Genomic DNA, 16665 nt, shown 5'->3' with positions numbered 1-16665 from the left:
TCCATTGCCTGGATGTTTGCAGATGCCTGGAAGTTTACCTACAGAAGATCTTCTAGTTTATTTGTCTCTTTTTCCAGAGGTAGGAAAGGTTTTGCCGTTTCGAGGTCCTCTATAGCTAGATGGCTAACCTCCGCTATTTCTCTAGCCTACAAATCTTCTGGTAAAGAACCTCTGGTCTCAAGGCTCATTCCACCTGGGTGGTCGCGACATCTTGGGCTGAGGTGCCTGGAGTACCTATTGAGCAGGTTTGCAAAGCTGCAGTTTGGAAGTCTATTCATACCTTCGTCAAGCATTACCACTTACAGCCTGCCGGTCTGGATGATGCCAAGTTCAGTAGAAGAGTCTTGGAGTCTGTTGTTTTTTGCCCTCCCTATATGTGTCTTTTTTATGTCTCCTGTGCTACCGGGAGTACAAGGGAAACTTTGGATTCTTACCTGAGAATTCCTTTTCCTTTTTACTTCCCGGTAGCAATTTTTTTCCCTCCCTAAATAAAGGCATTTTATTGGTTTTCCGTATTTTGGTCTTTTTTATTCACTGTGGGTAAAGGGGGAGCTTCTGGAGGTTTTATTCTTTCCTGCCCTATTCGGATAGGCACAGCTATCTCCTGTGCTACCGGGAAGTAACAAGGAAAAGGAATTCTCAGGTAAGAATCCAAAGTTTCTCAAGTAAGGCCATTATTTTTTTGCCTAATAAGTGTCACTAATCTGGATCTCAATTTAGGCTATTATTTTTTTGGATAAACAAAGGTAATGGTGGTGCAACCCACCATCAGTTAGTGGAGTGTAAAATAAGGACTCACCCTGTATAGGGTTAAAAGAATATTCCTTGGAGTTAATACGACTGACTCCAATCTATGTCGCCTAGCTGGAATGTGGATAACTGCAATGGATAAAAGCCTTCATAGAGCATAGGTGGCCAAAATGGGCTCTCACCTTACCTGGAACCAATGGCCTGGCTCCAGGTATAAACAGCACTGTGCTGATTTAGCGCAGCACTCCCCCTTTAGGGTAAACAGTTTGGACATCAAAGCAATGGATGGGGTAGGTGACTATAAAATGCACAGCTTATAGCCTAAAAGTATGTTTAATATTCATATATACATATACAATATATTATTAAAACTCAGTGTTAAAATTAATACTCAAGTGTCCTCTCCCCAGTCACTTATACACGTTTTGCCCGTGGGCTTCCTCAAGTCACGGGCTCCAGGCAAGGTTAGAGCCTATTTTGGCCACCTTTTTCTGTTTGTGCTGCTAAAATCATTGCTGTACTGCTCTATGAAGGCTTTTATCCATTGTGGATATCCACATTCCAGCTAGGCGACATAGATTGGAGTCAGTCGTATTAACTCCAAGGAATATTCTTTTAACCCTATACAGGGTTAGTCCTTATTTTACGCTCCACTCACTGATGGTGGGTCGCACCACCATTACCTTTGTTTATACTATTGTTATTGTGGGATAGTGGGATTCCCATAGAGTGTTGTAGCGTGTTTATGCTTTTACCTATTGCTTTTTCTTTTGTATATTATTTTTTTGGACCTAATTGGTATCACTGATCTTAATCTCAATTTACGCAATTTGGGCCCAATAGGTGCCACTGGTCTGGATCTCAATTATCTTTGAGGACCTGCATAGAGATCACAGTGTGATCGGTGCAGGGGGATCGGTGTGTTATGGAACCATTATATATATCAGCAAGAAACGCTTATTGCTTTAATGGATATAAGCTGGCCTCGACCAATAAAGGGTTACACCTCACGCAGATACGTGAGAGACGCAAGTAGCAGTGTATTCAGTTATCTATATTTTACTAACCGCAAGCGCCATTCTGGCTATATCTTGTTGCAGGAAAGTATCTAATATTTGTTTCTAACGGTTTTCTGCCTTTCTGCCTATTTCCGCATAGTTTCAGGATTAACCAATTAATAAGCTTTACGTAACCTGACGTCCCTTTTTTTCTGGACACTATATAATCTATAATATAAACAAAATAAAGCAGAGTGATTTTGGACCTGACCCAGAGTGTGTCGTGTGTCTTATTTTTCTCTCCGTGCACGTACATTTATATTCACATAATTTGGAGCAGTTCAACAATTGAAGAAAGGCTTTATTGGAAAGCATCCAAAACAGTTGGCGCCCAACGTGGGGCTCGAGGAAGCCGTACCTGTCGGAGGTCCCTCCCGGGGAGAGTTCACGCCGTGAGCTGACGATTAGACCCTGGGACTGCAGCCCAGTTACAAGGTAAGATCGTTTCTTATCTACCTTGTGTGTCTCTCGTTACTCACGTGTGTATTCGGAGGAGGGAACTCAGGTGGTTGACGCACCCTCGAGAGGCAATAAAAGAACCCCATGTAAATCTACTGTATAATCACTTGTTGAACTGTGGTGCCTCCCTTTTGCTGGCGAGCACACTGTTTCGGAAAGGTTTCGGAAAGTGTTTCAAGTCTACACCGGATCAACCCAGTTGCTCTGATCCCCAGACGGTGCTGTAAGACTAACACTAATTTGGACAGCCTAGTCGTCTGTCCCTAGCACACTGTAGAAATCGGTAAAGTGTTTCAAGTCTACACCTGATCAACCCAGTTGCTCTGATCCCAGACGGTGCCGTAAGACTAACACTATTTTGGACAGCCCAGTCGCCTGTCCCCAGTGCATAATATTACTACAGTGTGTGTGTGCCTCGCTCGTATCAGAAGGTTTCGGACGGTTGCGGACAAGGTTACGATACCGCTGCGGAATGGGGAACGATAACAGCGTTCCAAGTGGGTTCTGTACTCCCTCCCAATTAGTTGCTGACAGACGAGGGAAAAGATACATTAAGCAATTATCTAAGTTGGAAAAACGATATAAAGTACCCAGAGGAGGAACCTTATCAATTTGCACCTGGCAAAACCTCCTAAATGAAAAAGCAGGAAAATTAGACGACGACGGATTGAAAGATACTGTTAAAATCTGGCTAGATTGTAGCAAAGAATTTAAATCGTTAGATGGCGAAGAAATGTATGATGAAAAGCACTCAAGATATCTGTGTAAAATTCCAATGTCTTATACGCCACAGCTCTATAATGGCGCCGAGTCGTCGGACAAGGGGTGGAGCTGCCCAGCCTGTAATGCAATGACGTCAGGAAGACGTCGCTCTTGTCTGTACTGTGAGGCCCCCCGCCCCCCGTCTACTCCGGCTACTGTGTCTTGTCTGACACAGACACCAGCGCCATCTTGTGACGCACTTCACCAACTGTCTTCAGTGGAAAATCCCCACCAATTGCCTGCCCCGCCTTCCATGTTAAATCCGGTACAGGCATCGGCGCCATCTTTGTTAACTGACAACGCCCAAAATTCTGGCCTACCTCCAGCTCCGTTATCTTCTATGTCTATTCCCACAGTGTCATTGTACCCAGTAGTTAATCCGGATGGCACATTTGTATTACCTACCCAGATTACAGCACCCAGACATATGGTCCCAATCATGATAATGGCAAGCGGTGAGGAAACAAAGAAGGAAAATATATCTACTAGTGCTGTTATGCTTCCGGCCCAACACCAGGCTGAGGAAGGCCTACTACTCCAGGAAGGCAAAACACTAGAAAAACCTCAAACAGTACTATTTCCACCCACTCCTCCCGTAGTTACACCCCCGGTACCTACACCCAGCACTACTGTCCCGTTAATGATGATGGGCCCAGGCGACAGTCCAGAAGGGGAGGAAATAGATACGACCGAGGGCGCAACAGCTGCCCCAACCCAATCCGATGCCGACAGCAGTATGATACTTAAAAAGGGAAAAAGGTTACCTAGACCGAAACCAATAACTAAACCCCAAAGAAGAACTAAGCCCAAACACACACAGTCCCCCTTGGTGGGTTTTGACCCACCTGTTCTCCATGCTGAGGAGATGGGAGCTAGGCCTAAGCACCAACCTATTTTCACTGATGAAGAAATAGGCACTCATGACAGTCTATCAGAAGAAGAGGGCTCAGAGGAGGGGGAGGAATCCCAAAGTATTTACCAGAGTTTACCTTTTGTACGTTCTCCTATAGGCCATCGCCGTATAAGATATACTCGACAATCTGATACCGAACAGCCCTCAAGTACGTCAGCCCCTCAGCCACCATCCATGGGGAATACAAATCCCAATAATCCGTTTTCTTCTCAATTCGCTGAAATTATGTCTGCAGCTATAGTACAAGCCACCCGACTCGCCACAGAAAATGCTACTCCACGAGATGGTCTCGCTTCCACGGAGCCGCGTTCCAAGTATGTAGCATTCAATCCGCAACAACTGTATACAATCGTCAAAGATCTCCCTGAACCTGATACACATCCAATGCCATTTTATCGAAAAGTTTCACAGGCCTGGACTACCTATGGATGTACCTGGTCTGACCTTGTTAGTATTGTCCAAGCCAAAGCAGTAGACTACGCAGATCTTATTCTCAACCAAATTATACGAGACCCATCTTATCTACCTTGCGATCCCAGATCCACTGAATCAGGTCAACAGTTTATCAAGCAATTGGAAATCTGGGCGAAGGACAGATTGTCCGAACAAACAGTATCTCTACAGGATATAACTCAAGAAAAAGGAGAGTCAGTGGAGAAATATGCCTACAGAATCAAACGACATTTTCGTGATCTAGGATTCTCACTCCAAGAAGTGGCACATATTCGTATGTTGGGTCGTGCCTTTGTAGACGGCCTCCATTCTGATCTCAACAAAGTACTCACTACCTGCCGCCCGGAATGGAGGTCAATGGATCTTGAAGTCCTTATACAGGTTGCTAAAGGATTGGAGGCAGGAAACAGCAAGAAAAAGTCCGCCATCATGGCGGTAATGACCGGAGCCGACGCCACTAATGAAGCCACGGACAGACAGCGACAACCTCGTAAATGTTTTGGATGCGGAAAAGTCGGTCAGCTTAAAAGAGTATGCCGTAGTCGCCATCTGTGGGCCGCTTATCAAGCCCAGAACCAAAACCAGAACCAGAACACTCTTCCTCCACCTCCTCCTCCTCAGCCATAGGAAATAGGCGAGCAAATGGAGGAGGGGGACTCTATTTGCATGGCCGTCTCCGCCCCTCCTTCCGGCCCTTCCCCTAAGATCACTCTTGATGTAGCCGGAAAACCTTGCTCATTTCTTGTTGACACTGGCGCTGCTCGTAGCGTGCTTTGTGAGACGGATGCATTACCATCCTGGCTATCTGATATACAACTCCCCTGTAGTGGGTTAGAAGGCGTGGTTCAACACAACCCACTCACACGCCCCTTACCCGTCACAAGCTCTTCAATACATCTGCCTTCATCTACTCTAGCTCAATTTGTGGTCAGTGCCACTTGCCCTTTCAATCTTCTAGGAGCGGATTTTCTCAGCAAAATCCAAGCCAATATTACCTTCACTGACAAAGGAACTGTCACTCTCAACACTGCTCTTGCCCCTGAAGAAACCTGTATGCTTATGGCAGTAGTACATGATCCTGGTGCCGAAACCTGGGATAATCTATTTAATTCTTTGAATACCATGCTAGACCATCTTCCAGCTACCCTATGGGCCTCTGGACCTATGGACATTGGACGTCTCAATGTCCCACCGGTACAAGTTGTGCTTAAGGATCCTAATGTTCTTCCATACAAGGCCCAATATCCTTTATCAGTGGCCCAACTAGATGCAATATCTATTCAAGTAGCTGCACTCCTAGAATCCGGTGCAATAATACCTACTACTTCTCCTTGCAATACTCCGCTGTATCCAGTCAAAAAGAAGCAGATCAAAGGCCAACCTCCAGTGTACAGGATGGTACAAGATTTACGCGCTGTCAACGAAGCCACGGTTCTGGATACCCCTATTGTGCCAAATCCACATACTCTTCTATCCAGTATTCCACCTACGGCATCCTGGTTCACTGTAATTGATCTTGCTAATGCCTTTTTCTCCATTCCATTACACCCTTCGTGTCAATATCTTTTTGCATTCACACATGCTGGTCGGCAATACACCTGGACGGTGATGCCACAAGGAGCTCAAAACAGCCCGTCCAGTTTCAGCAAAGCTATGTCTTCTGTGCTTTCTTCATGGCAAGACGCTCACCCGGAAGTTGAGCTCCTGCAATACGTGGATGACCTACTTCTTTGTGCTCCAGACCCATCCACGTGTCAAGAAACTACCCTGGACCTACTCTATTTTCTAGCTACAGCTGGCTGTAAGGTCTCCAAATCGAAACTACAGTTATGCCTTCAAAAAGTGATTTTTCTGGGACACTGTATTACCAAAGGCCGTAAACACCTTACAATGGCACGAAAAAAGGCCATCCTGGAGTTGGCTCCGCCAGAAACTCCACATCAGCTACAGATCTTTCTGGGTCTCATTTCATACTGTCGTCCCTGGATTCCCGACGCTTCTGTGCTAATGCAACCACTCTATGACTGTATACCTCGAGAACTACCAGCAATTTTTTATTTAACACCAGAGGCACTGGACTCATTCGACGCTCTACAACAAATGATTGCCTCATCTCCAGCTTTAGGAATTCCGAACTATTCTCTGCCGTTCCGTCTCTATGTTATGGAACGGCAAGGCCATGCCACAGGTGTTCTCACTCAGATGCACGGTGGTCGACATCGTCCCCTCGGATTCTACTCCAAACGATTGGACCCAGTTGCTCGCGCGACACCTTCCTGTGTAAGGGCTATTCACGCTGCCAGCTGTCTTCTGGACGTCACTTCAGATATTGTCCTCGGACATCCCTTGACAATTCTAGCTCCACATGACATCTCAGCTATTTTACAACAGACTCAACCCAGACATCTCACTGCTCAGCGTCATCTTCGTCTCCAAGGGAGTCTGTTGTTGCCCGACAATGTTACTATTCAACGATGCAATGTTCTCAATCCGGCTGCCCTCCTTCCACTTCCAAGGGGGGAGTATACTGATATTCCGTCTACGGATTTTATTGATCTAGCCACAGAAGAAGATCTTCAGGAACAGCTATTGTGGCATACACAGTCATCAAATGTCGATTTTCCAGATGTACCACCCGAGGACGATCCACATGATTGTCTGACCATGATGCAAGCGGAAGTCGGTTCGCCTCCGAATATACAGGATACCCCACTCTCAAACCCAGAATGGACCCTATTTGTGGACGGCTCCAGATATGCCGATGACAAGGGTCATTTCCATACGGGAATGGCGGTTACGACTGACACGACTGTACTCTGTGCAAAAGCTCTACGACCGGATCAGTCGGCTCAGGAGGCTGAACTAGCTGCCCTCACCGAGGCCTGCATTATGGCTAAAGATTCTACCGCGAATATCTATACGGATTCCAGGTACGCCTTTGGAGTTGTACATGATTTTGGAGTCATCTGGAAGGCAAGAGATTATATCACCGCAGCAGGGACTCCAATCAAGAACGGGAAAGCAGTTGAAGCTTTGATGACTGCGGCCCTACTCCCGAAACAAGTTGCAGTGATCAAAGTCAAGGCACACTCACGGGCTGACACTATGGAAGCAAAAGGAAATGCCTTAGCAGATAGTGCAGCCAAGCAAGCAGCTCTCGATGAAGACTCAGTGGTCCCTTTAATGACGGTGACCAAGAAAGCACCAATGGAATTAGACTGGGATATTTTAATTCAATTACAACAACAAGCTTCAACCAAGGAGCAAAATCAATGGATACAAGAAGGAGCATCCGAGGATGAGCGGGGAGCCTGGGCCAGAGGCCAATATCTTTGTTTACCCCGGACTTTATATCCTTTAGTCGCATCACTAGCTCATGGACCGACGCATCAGTCTAAAACCATTATGAAGGAGATTATCGACAAAATCTGGATCGCACCAGGAATCACCCCAATGCTAGCACGAACCACCGAATCATGTTTAATCTGTGCTCAGTGCAATACCGGAAGGACAGAACCTACACCATCCAAATGTTTACCGAATGCTCAATACCCTTTCCAACGGATTCAAATTGACCATATTCAAATGCCGATGTGTCAGACATTTCAGTATGTACTGGTAGTGGTAGATGTGTTTTCCGGATGGCCAGAAGCCTATCCAGTACGAAACCAAACCGCACCCACTACCGCAAAGAAGCTTATTCAGGAACTCATTTGCCGGTTCGGTGTCCCAGAAGTCATAGAAAGTGATCAGGGACCTGCATTTACGGCAAACGTCACTCAAGAAGTGTGGAAAATTATAGGTTCACATCTTGCTTTCCATACTCCCTACAGACCGCAGAGTAGCGGGAAAGTGGAAAGATTAAATGGCATAATCAAATCAAAGATATTGAAAATGACACAAGAGACTGGTCTAAATTGGGTACAGTGCCTACCCATCGTACTTTTTGCTATCAGACATACGCCAAAGGCGTCACACAAACTGACCCCACACGAAATACTTTTTGGAAGTAGCCCTAGGTTAGGACAATACTTCCCACAACAGTTGCAAATGAATTATGAAACAATGGCAAAATATGTTATTGCTTTGACTACTCAATTATCTAATATATATACCCAAGTTTTCTCTTCTATTCCAGATCCCAATATCCTCGAAGGTACTCACTCTCTATTGCCTGGAGAGTGGGTGGTCGTGAAGAAACACGTCCGATCTACTTTGGAACCGAGATTCGAGGGCCCTTTTCAAGTGCTACTAACGACTCCTACCTCAATAAAAGTTGAAGGGAAACCCACGTGGATACACGCATCGCATTGCAAGAGAGTCAAAGGATACGATCCTCCAATCAATGACTCCTAGAATGCATATCCTTTGCAAAAGAGTGGGCATCCCACTATTATTATCACTCATTTTCCAACATACATGGGGAAAACCAGCCCAAGCTATCAGTCACCAGGGGGGTCGGGTAGCCATTACAAGAGATGCAAAACAAGCAGGTCCTCCCATTTTTTGGTACAACTCCAGTAGCACAACAGTAGCCACATACTCATTCCAATTTTGTCACATTATAGATTGTGTTTCTAAACGCTACACCAATGTATATACCGGGGTGATGACACAAGAAGGGGATACCACCGACAATTTTGACCCCGGGTATTGTGATGTTCAAATAGGAGAATGTGTTGGGTACATATGCTATGTTGGAGGGCAATGGGGGGACGACTGCAGGTATTGGGGCTCTGTTATAACTAATTCAGGAACCAAATGGGGATATAAGCCCCCTGAAGCCCTAGCCCTCAAAGATCAATATGGTAAATCATTGCTCTCACGAATGACTCTCATATCCACCGGAACTGGTGATAACCAACGATACACCCTTACTATAGAGAATCCCCGGCCAACTGATGCTCGAAAATATATTTTCGGGATTTACAAATATGGTTTCATGAGCGGCAAGGCCCCCTTCTATCTTAAAGATATGTACAATAGTTTAGAATGGGAAGAGCCACAAGGTAAACCATCAAACCAACCAGTTTCGAAACCACCGGAAATTCCATATGCTGTTCTGCGCGCCATTCAAAGTATGATAGCTATAGCGAATCCCACTTATGATGATACTTTAGCCATAGAAACTGGATATAATGATATTAATCTATGGCTCGAGTGGATGCAATATTCTGCTATTAAGCACAATAAGTCCAATTGCTATGTGTGTGGTAAAGCCCGTCCACATCTGGGTACAGTACCCCTACAGTTGCCCTATCAGTCACTACTATGTCTGTTGAGTCTTTATACCAATACCAGTAACAAATTCACCGAATGTGAGAAATGGAAAAGAGAATATCCTCTACTAATCGAGGCTCCCAAGCTCAACGGAGGAATTACTATATATTCTGGCACTTATATTTGTATTTCAAACACCAAAGGAACAGGCAAATTTCTTGGTAAATTCTCTAATGGTAATTGTGCTGAATACAGCAATTTGACCGGTCCCCCCACACAGAATCAAGTATATTCTCTGGGAGACATCTATTGGCTATGTGGAGATATGAAATTGCGCACCAGATTAGAAGGTAGTTGGACTGGTGAATGCGCACTGGCCAAAGTTATAATGCTGTTATTTATAATGTCGGAAGAGCCAGAAGCTGTTGAGGCCCAGTCTACCCTGTTCCGTAAAAAACGCAGTGTCTCAAAAGCCCCCGAAGGAAGTTTCGACCCCCATGTGTATATAGATGCAATAGGAGTTCCTAGGGGGGTCCCAGATGAGTATAAAGCCCGAGATCAAGTAGCCGCTGGTTTCGAATCCATTTTTCCCATTGTTACAATAAATAAAAATGTTGACTGGATTAACTATATCTATTATAATCAGCAGAGATTTGTCAACTATACCCGAGATGCACTCCAAGGACTTTCGGATCAATTGGAGGCTGCAACCCAGATGACTTTTCAGAATCGTATGGCATTAGATATGATTCTGGCAGAAAGAGGCGGGGTCTGTCGAATAATTAGAGAAACTTGTTGTACTTTCATCCCAGATAATACAGGCCCCGACGGAAAAGTGACCATGGCTATTAAAAAGTTAAATTCTCTAGGAGACGAATTAAAGCGCAACTCCGGAATCGATCATCCATGGGCCGAATGGTTTGGCTGGCTCAAAGGATGGAAACAAGCTCTGGTCCAGCTGGGAATAATTTTACTGATTATTGTGATTATTGTTGCTTTTATGCTATTCTGTGTAGTCCCTTGTCTTCAACGCCTATGCGATAAAATGTTTGCAGTAGGCGAGACTATCCCGTTAATGCTTATGTACGATGACACGATGCCAAGCTTTGCATCTTCTTATGAAACACCATCTAGTTCGATAGTTCCCCCTGACAGTAATCCCCGCCCCGTGTAGGGACATATAGATCCGAGGGACATGTCCAAGACCTGAAACCGGGATTTTATCCAATAGGGATAATTTGTCGCCACTGCAGGTGAAGAGGATGCGGGATCATGTCCGGTAGGATCTGTCAGGATTAGGGACAGTCGGCCATCGTATATTCAAGGGGGGACTGTTATGGAACCATTATATATATCAGCAAGAAACGCTTATTGCTTTAATGAATATAAGCTGGCCTCGACCAATAAAGGGTTACACCTCACGCAGATACGTGAGAGACGCAAGTAGCAGTGTATTCAGTTATCTATATTTTACTAACCGCAAGCGCCATTCTGGCTATATCTTGTTGCAGGAAAGTATCTAATATTTGTTTCTAACGGTTTTCTGCCTTTCTGCCTATTTCCGCATAGTTTCAGGATTAACCAATTAATAAGCTTTACGTAACCTGACGTCCCTTTTTTTCTGGACACTATATAATCTATAATATAAACAAAATAAAGCAGAGTGATTTTGGACCTGACCCAGAGTGTGTCGTGTGTCTTATTTTTCTCTCCGTGCACGTACATTTATATTCACATAATTTGGAGCAGTTCAACAATTGAAGAAAGGCTTTATTGGAAAGCATCCAAAACAGGTGCAGGGGGATCCCGTCCTGTAAGAGAAAAGCAGAAAGAAAAAAAACGTTAGGCATTTAAAAAATAATATTAAATAAATCATTAAAATAATAATATAAATAATACTAAAAAAAAATTATAATGTGAGCTGTGATGTCACTGTGACATAGATCTGTCTCTAACCATTAATGTGTAAAAAAAATATAAAAAATACAAAAAATGTAAAAAAAATTAAAATAAAAAAAATATTTCAAAAAAATATATAAAAAAAGATAATAAAAAAAATTCTTAAAAAAACCTTACATCCCATTGCCCTAGCATAACATCTAGCCAGTATAACCCTCCTGCCCCCGTTCACAACCCCCAAACCCGTTAAGCCATAGGCATAAAAATTATACAAAATTGGTTACAATCAACAAGAATGTCTGAGCTGGGATGATGGATGTGGTGACGTAGCACGCTGTACGTCCTACGTGCTGCGTAACACGGCGGCTGGTGCCGACCTGGACCTCGGGCGGATGATGGGAGCGGCGATCTAGCGTTTTTTCGCTGCTGGTGCCGGGACCGTGGGAGCCTGGACCTGGGCGATCAGTGAAGCGGGCTGTAGGAGAGGATTGGAGGCGGTGTGGGAGAGAACGCCGCGGCAAGTGCGGTGAGAACGCCGCGGCAAGTACGGTGAGAACGCCGCGGCAAGTGATGTAAGCACGGCATGAACGCCGTGGGAAGGCAGATTGAGCTGTGTAGAGCCGTCGGAAGAATATTTGTGGCGTCTGTCTGTAAGAGCGAGCGGCGTGGCGCCAACAGAAGATAGCCTGACGGCGTTTTGATTGTATCTGACATCGCCACAATATCGTTACAGAAGGGTGAGCAGTGTTTTTTTTTTTTTTTTTTGCATACTATTCTGGTACAAGAGTTAATCCAGATTTTGGTTACAACAGCTATACCGGTAAATACCGGGATATGTAATACTGCATTGAACCCTGGTCTGAGGACTTCCACACTATGCCTTTACACACCTAAGCACTAAAGAGAACTTTATTTTTCCCTCCGAAGCCGCTTTATGATATACTGAAGTACAACAAGCTATTTTATATTGAATTGATGTTCCTCAAACGAAATTTTTTTTTTTTTTTTCTTTTTTTTTTTCTCCCTCTAATATCTTAGTGATCATACTAAGAACCTGTACAATTTTATTGATACTGTTCTCCACTAACATTTTGGCTTAGCATATTAAGTTCTTAAGAGCCATCTGAATATATTTAGGTGTCACGAAAGAAAGATCAATAGTTAATTTGGTCTTTTCTCAACCATTTTTTAAATCATGGCGCCTAAGAAAGACAGAGAGAGGGAAAAGGAAAGAGACAAAGAAAAACGGTTAAGCATCGATAAATCAAAGACTCTGACAAATTACTACTCTCCAAAAGCTGGGAACAACACATCAAAACCGTTGCATGAATCTCTTCTAGATCCACAAAATAATATTTGTACGGACGCTCAATTGGAGTCTTCACAGCTTGAGCCACTACAATATACTAGAGTTTTGAATATAAATGAGCTATACTCTAAGCTAAGCGCAGAGATGAAAACTAATACAGATGCCCTGAAACTAGGGATGGAAGACATATCAAATAAGCTTACTGCTCAATCTACGATAATGCAGGGGCTACAATCTAAAAATTGAGTCCCTGAAACAAGAAAATAAGGATCTTAGATCAAATATTCAAGCAATGGAAATTAAATTAACTCACTTTGAAGATCTATCTAGAAGTAAAAATTTGAGATTAAGAGGGATTCCTGAAGAAATGAAAAACTCACTATTAATAGATTATCTAAAGGAACTTGTATTGGGTTTTGTCAATTAAGATAAAGTGGGGAATGCCCCATTTGAAAAATTCTATAGGATGAACAAACCAAAAGATCTACAGAATTCAGAAGCTCCAAGAGACGTTATAGTTCGTTTCCATAATCCTTATATAAAAAACCTATTTGTATCTGAATTTAGGAAAAATCCACGTCTAGAAAAATACAAGGATATAATTCTCCTTTCAGACATTTCCTATACATCAAGAGCCTTTAGGAGGCAATTCAAGGACTGCATTAAGATGCTTGGCGATGCTAATATAAAATATAAATGGGCCTCCCCTTTGAAGTTTCATATTTTGCACGACTCAAAGTTTTTCTCATTCTCCGATCCAGTAGAAGCAAAGCAATTTATATTATTGAATGTAAAATGAAGAGATTAAGTATATTATGGGTCCCTATAGGATAATAAAATAGTCTTTTTCTCTCTACTCACATATACTTTCACGTTAAGAATCACATACAGTCTTACATAATTTTTACCATATTTGCACGTGGGAATAACCCCCTATAATGAAGATCATTATATATCACATATATGAATTCTTGTACACGATTTAATTTATGAATACACTTATTATAAGTATTATAGACACGTTCTCACTAACTTCAATTTTTTTTTTTTGTGCATACATACTTTTCACTTATGAATTATACATAGGTTTATATATTTCACATTATTTTATGCACTATGAATCTTATACACTTAAGCAGGAATAACCCAATAAGTAGAAGATGCACGCACTATACACTATATACATTTTCCTTTTTTTTTTTTTTTTTTTTTTGTGCATATAGATTCTTCACTTATGAATTATACACAGGTTTATATATTTCACATTATTTTATGCGGGATTAACCCGCTAATGTAGAAGACGTAGTACACGATCTAATTTATGACAACACTCATTACAAGTAATACATACATATCTCTATGAATCTTACACATTTAAGCGGGAATAACACTATATACATTTTTCCCCTTTTTTTTTTTTTTTTTTTTTCTCTCCTGCCCTAAAATTTAAGATCCAGGACCAAGGTCGGCACCTACGCATGGATCAGCCCTTTATAATGACGGGGCAAAAAATACATAGAAGTTTTATATGTATTAATTGTATGAATGTATATGTTTTTGAATCTACATGTAAGACTAGATGTCAGAGGCTGATAGAGAGAAAGACAAGCAATCTAAATGACACTTAGATTGATGTCTATCAATTGCCAAGGTTTAAATTCTCCGCATAAAAGAAGTTTTTTGTATGATCTGCTGATCCGAGATAATATTGACATTTGTTTTGCACAAGAAACCCATTGGATAAAAGGATCCCCCCTTCAATGGAAATATAAAAAATTTTCATCTGTATTTGTATCTAGCCTCGATCATAAGAAGAAAAGAGGAGTTGCAATTATCATAAATGATAAAATCAAATTTGATAAAATCCATTATGAGTGTGATTCAGAAGGTAGATATGGGATCCTTGTATGCAATGTGAATGATGTTACTTATACTTTTGTAAATATATATGCCCCGAATACTTCTATGGTTAAATATATTGAAAAGATAATTGACAGAACATATGCAATTGCAAAAGGATATGTGATTATAGGGGGGGATATGAATTGTATCCAAGATGTTAAGTTGGACAAAACTATGAAACACGGGAATTATCCCGATGCTAAATTGAAATCTTTGGCCAAATCTTTTTCATCATGTATTGCAGGGAATAATCTATTTGATATGTGGAGGACAAACAATCCTTCGGTAAAAGACTTTACATTTTACTCTGCTGTACATCAATCTTATTCAAGAATAGACACCTTTCTGTCGGATAGCAAAACATTAGAAATCTGTAACTTTGCTACCATCCGAGTCAGGACATGGTCGGACCATGCTCCAGTAATGATTGAAATTAAAAATAAGATAGAATTTAAATCTAGGTCAAATTGGAGACTTAATGAATCATTGCTATTATCTCCATTATTTCAAGAAAAACTTAGTACTCTGGCCAAAGATTTCATAGCAATTAACGACAATGGGGAAACTTCCGATACAACTCTGTGGTGTGCGTTTAAATGCACGATGAGAGGCTTTATAATAAAACAAGGGGCTGCTATTAAGAAAGCTAAAGGTGCGACGCTCTCAGATCTTTATATCCAATTGGCAAAATTGGAATCGATTAATAAATTAAATCCATCTATACCGACGATTAGAGAGATAAAGGTAATACAACTTGAAATAAAAAATAAGTTAATCGAATGTTCTAACAGGAATTTAATTAGACTAAAACAAGACTGGTATTACAGCAGCAATAGAGCGAGCAAATTATTATCAAATAAGATCAAAAGCCGCACTAGCAAAAATAGGATTAATAAAATCATCCTTAACGATAAACTTTATTTATCCCCAAAACAAATAGGGGAGGCTTTTAGGCTGTATTATAAATCACTATATAATTTACCAGGTCTAACTAAAGATAAATCAGAGATCAGAACCTTTCTTAGCAGATTGAATCTTCCTAAATTGTCTCCTATACAATCGGATATTTTAAGTGATCCAATTCAACTTATTGAAATAACCAATATTATACGAAATTTAAAAAAGGCTAAAGCTCCCGGCCCAGATGGCTTCTCCGCTCCTTTTTACCAACTACTAAATCCAATTATTGCTCCATTAATGCTGAAAATGTTTAAAGAGGTTCCAGTGAATAAATCCTTTCCATTAGAAATGCTTTAGGCTTCGATAATACCCATTCCTAAATTAGGGAAAGATCCAAGCAAAGTGACAAATTATCGTCCCATATCGCTGATAAACCTAGATATCAAAATTTTCTCAAAAATTCTAGCTGAGAGATTAAAAAAGGTAATACGAGCTTTAATTCACCCAGATCAAACTGGGTTTCTAACTGAAAGGAACGGGGAGGATAATACTCGCAGAATTTTAAATCTTATATATGAATTAAACGAGTCCAGATCGTCGGCAGCCTTTATCGCCTTAGACGCCGAAAAGGCGTTTGACCGGGTTGATTGGTCATTTTTAGAAGAAACTCTTAAGATTTTTGCCATGAAAGGGGACTTTTTATATAATATTTTAGCCCTATATCAAAATCCTCAAGCTAAAATCCTAGGCATGAATCTAAGTTCCGATACTTTCAATATTAATAACGGGACTAGACAAGGCTGCCCACTAGCTCCCCTGCTTTATATCCTTTCTATAGAACCTCTTGCGGCTATAATTCGCCAATCGGCTAAGGTTACAGGTGTAATAACTGGCCCAATCGAACATAAAATCAGTCTATATGCAGACGATATTTTGTTTACTCTAACTGAGCCACATACTTCGATCCCTGAAGTTATTGATCTTATAAAAGAATATGGTTTATATTCTAACTATAAATTGAATATTGACAAAACACAAAC

This window comes from Spea bombifrons, chromosome 10, assembly GCF_027358695.1.
Source record: "Spea bombifrons isolate aSpeBom1 chromosome 10, aSpeBom1.2.pri, whole genome shotgun sequence".
Lineage (NCBI taxonomy): Eukaryota > Metazoa > Chordata > Amphibia > Anura > Pelobatidae > Spea > Spea bombifrons.
The sequence above is the reverse complement of the archived record's forward strand: the minus strand, read 5'-3'. Positions refer to the sequence as shown.